General features: G+C 51.1%; 1 long non-coding RNA gene across 1 annotated transcript; it reads right to left on the reverse strand.

Moving 5' to 3' along the window:
* Positions 1-2897: 2897 nt before the first annotated feature.
* LOC140631629 (uncharacterized) lies at positions 2898-3442 on the reverse strand. The gene is made up of 2 exons (XR_012029156.1): positions 3384-3442; positions 2898-3088 (listed from the first exon to the last, which is right to left on the reverse strand). It is a non-coding gene; the product is annotated as an uncharacterized lncRNA (long non-coding RNA).
* Positions 3443-4219: the final 777 nt, after the last annotated feature.

Consider the following 4219-nt stretch of genomic DNA (forward strand, 5'->3'; position numbering starts at 1 on the left):
TCATAAAAGCCAGTAGGGAGGAACAATGGACTTCTTTATTGTTATCAATAGTCATTTGTGTTTGTTTTTTATTCCTTCAGTTTGTGTCAGCAAAAGATAGCAACTGGTGCTCATACTATGCCAGAATTTTAACCAGCTCTGGATTAGTTGATTGCATCACTATGGTTTTAACTCCCACTGGCTTTCCTCTAAATCTAATTACTGATTTTATGGTTCTCGACATTGCTGATGATGAAAGCTTTTTTTTTTTTTACTCTTTTTTTTCCTGAGTACAGTGCCTAGCTCTGCCAACACCATGACAGTATGTTCGTGACTTGTGCAAACCAATAATGCTATTTGCAAAGTTTACCAAAAACTATTTCCTGAGGTCATCTCTTCAAATCTTAACTTTTCAGAGTTTCCATCTGAAACACATTTTGAATTCTTTCACTATCAAGATTTCCAATATTTTAAAATAAGTGGTACTAGTACTGGACAAGTAGCCATGTGGATTGCTGTCAAAGATGGATAACTCTTTTGGCTTGGGTATGTGCTGCTCAGCTATCCTAGAAGTTTTGGGAAAATTTTTTGTTTTTGTTCTAATGTAATTGAGGAGGCAAAGAAAGCTTTCAGAATGGAGACAGTGTAGATATCAACTGCCTCGTAATGAACGTTCATTCATTAGCATTTGACAATTCATCTGTACTCAACAGTATGTGTTAGTATATCCAGATAGGCTATGCTAAACACTCATCGTGAATCAAGCATAACTTGCAAAACTGAGAACTTTAATTTGGTTGGGGTGCAAATATTAAAGATTTTTTTTTCAATTTCTGTCCTAGCTGTGCTAGACAGAAGCATCCTTTCCCTTTCTTACCTATATCTCAAGAAGATCTCACGAATGGCTTGAAAGAGCTCCAATTTTCTGTTGAGTACTCAAAATTCCTAATGTCTTGGTGGGCTAATGCCAACAAAACATTGTAGAGGAAAAAAAATAAAGGAATTTAAAGAACTGTAAAGATCCTTCTAACCAAGACATGAGGGATGCTCCACCTCTGCTTCTCACTGGTGCTCACTAGGCACAACTCACGTGATTAAGTGCCTAGTTAGGAAACTCTGAGTACTTGACAGAGTAAATGGGAGCTATTATAGGCCATCCAGTGAAACCTCACTTTGAAAATGTTTGGCTTGCAGATCAATAACTCGTAAGACTGAAACGGCTCTGAAAAAAGTTAGCCTATGATCTATGACAGTACTGTGGTCTGGGAGCCCTGAATGGACATGTAGAAGGCACGTTGGGTTATTCTGACATAAAAGACCTAGGAGGATTCTTGAAGAATCTTGTTATGTTAGCTATGTTAGGCCTTTCCGGGCTCCTACCAATTAGAGGCCATGTATCTCTGGTGGATATGTGTATATTAAAAGATTAAGGGCAGCCCCAGTGGCTCAGCGGTTTAGCGCCGCCTTTGGCCCAGGGCATGATCCTGGAGACCCAGGATCAAGTCCCAGGTCGAGCTCCACTCCCAGGTTGAGCTCCCTGCGTGGAGCCTGCTTCTCCTTCTGCCTGTGTCGCTGACTCTCTCTGTGCCTCTCATGAATAAATTAATAAAATCTTTAAAAAAAAAAAAAAGACAGATTAAATGGACCGTTGGTTATTGGTAACACCTTTTATTTATTTATTTATTTTTTTAATTTTTATTTATTCATGATAGGCACACAGTGAGAGAGAGAGGCAGAGACACAGGCAGAGGGAGAAGCAGGCTCCATGCACCGGGAGCCTGACGTGGGATTCGATCCCGGATCTCCAGGATCGCGCCCTGGGCCAAAGGCGCCTGGCGCCACCCAGGGATCCCTTGTAACACCTTTTATTTTGGAACAGATCCACATTGGTTTGGTTTAAAGCACAAAATTCTTCTTTTTCCAGGAGAATATGTTATAACAGGATCCAGATATTGACACTGTAAGTGCTGACCACCTGCTCTGTGTGTGGCTCCATGTTAGAATAACATGCTCTGCCTCTTTCTCTCTCTATATATATATATAATACACACTTGCACATATATTTATTTACATATATAAGTCTGTATATTTAGAGAATATACACATAAAAAATTTGTGGTAGCTAATTAGCAGACTGAATTTACTAAATATGTAGCACATACCGTTTAAGCTGCTCCTCTGGAGGGTTACTCTGTTTTGTGTAACTTCTTAAATGATCATCTCGTATAATTACTTAGTTCCTCTTATTTGGATTTTGGTTCCCCACCTAATCTCTGAGCTCTCCTGGGTTGCACTGCAGAAGGCTCTGCCTTCCTTCTACTCATTACTCCTTAGCAGTAATTAGTGGAGAGCTGCTGCTAAGCATCAAACAGGTGCAGCCCTTCAGCTGAGGGCGGAGTGGCATTTCTCCAAAAGCCATACCTTCCCCCCACCCCCCCAACCCCCGCCCCGCACATTCTGAAGGTAATGTGTTGACACGACAGGACACGGATGAAAAGACCTTAGAGAAAAGTCTATACATTACACAAATTTTCCTGTACCTAGAAGTCACCTAGGGATCTTGTTAAAGAGTAGACTGTGAATCAATAGGCCTGGGGCAGGGCCGGAGATTCTGCTTGTAACAAGCTCCCACGTGATGCCCGGGCCTCAGGTCGGTGGATCACACTCGGCTGATGCAAGGTTATACAGGTAATGGCCGCATCAGGGACCAGCACCTTCTAACCGTAGATGAAGAAGCCATGGGGGCACCTGGGTGGCTCAGTGGTTGAGCGGCTGCCTTTGGCTCAGGTCGGGATCCCGGATGTGGAGATGGAGTCCCCCATCTGTCTCCCTGTGGGGGGCCTGCTTCTCCCTCTGCCTATGTCTCTGCTTGTCTCGAATGAATGAATGAATGAATGAATGAATGAATGAATGAAATCTTTTTTAAAAATTGTATTTATTTATTCATGAGAGACACACACACACAGAGGCAGAGACACAGGCAGAGGGAGAAGCAGGCTCCACGCAGGGAGCCCGACGTGGGACTCGATCCCCGGTCTCCAGGATCACGCCCCGGGCTGAAGGCGGCGCTAAACCGCGGAGCCACCCAGGGATCCCCAATAAATAAAATCTTAAAAAAAAAAAAAAAAAAGAAAAAGAAAAAGAAGTCAAAGCGCCTCCCCCTCCGCCCCCCCGCCCTGGCCGCTCCCCGACCCGGTAGCACCCCAAGGCAGCCCGCAGGGGGCCCCGCCGGCTGGGCGCGGTGGGCACGGCGGGCCGGGCCTCCCCTCCCCCCGCCCCCTCCCCCTCCCCGCCCCCCGCGCGAGCGCACCGCCAGGTGAGCGCCCGGGCGAGCGAGCGGACGCGGGGCCTCACGTGGGACACCTGCCGCCGCTCCTCCCGGAGACCCGGCGGACCGGTTTTACCTGCTGGCGGTCGGAGGAGGCGGGCGTCCTCCTTCCCCCGCCCCCCGCATCCTTCCCCCGCCGCCCCCGAAGCCGCGGGGCCCCGGGCGCGGCGCAGCAGCCGGCGGAGCCCGGCCCCCGCGCCGCGTGCGAGACTGTGGGGCCGCGGACAGCAACAGCGGCCACGCGGGGCGGGAGGGAGGGGCGCGGCGGCGGGAGGGGCGCGGCGCCCGAGCGCGCGGGGGGAGCGGCTCGCGGGACGCTCCGGTGCCAGTCAGCGGCGTGGGCGTTTGTTGCTGTGTTGGTTCCAGTTCCTCCCCGAGCCCGAGGCGAGAACAGCCCTCGTGGAACGGTTTCAAGAGGAACGTTCCACCGGGAGGAGAACTACTGCCCGTCTCCCCAGCTGGGGACGGATTCCCGCCCGGCCGCCCCGGCCCCGGCCCCGGCCACCCCCGAGCGCGCCGAGCGCCTCCTACCGCGGGCGCGGGATGCGCTCGCCGGGCCGGGGCCGCCGCTCCGCCGCCCCGCCCCTCCGCCCCCGCCCCGCCCCGCCCCGCCCCGCCCCGCCCCTCCGCGCCCCGGGCCCGGACGCCTGCCCGAGAGCGCAGCGCGCTGGGGACTAGGTGCCTCCAAACCCTGCCTCTGCCCCTGCGGTGCCTTCCTGCGACCTCGGGCAGGCGGATGCTTTGCTGAACTGCGTTAGCTCCCCTGTGATACCGACTCTGCTGCAGGACTCTGCTAAACACTCCATCCTCGCAGCCACCTCCTGAAGAAGTACTGTCTATGCATTTATTTTAAAGATTTTATTTATTTATTCATGAGAGGCACAAAGACAGAGGCAGAGACGCAGGCAGAGG

The sequence above is a fragment of the Canis lupus genome, chromosome 4, assembly GCF_048164855.1.
Source record: "Canis lupus baileyi chromosome 4, mCanLup2.hap1, whole genome shotgun sequence".
NCBI classification, from domain to species: Eukaryota; Metazoa; Chordata; class Mammalia; order Carnivora; family Canidae; genus Canis; species Canis lupus.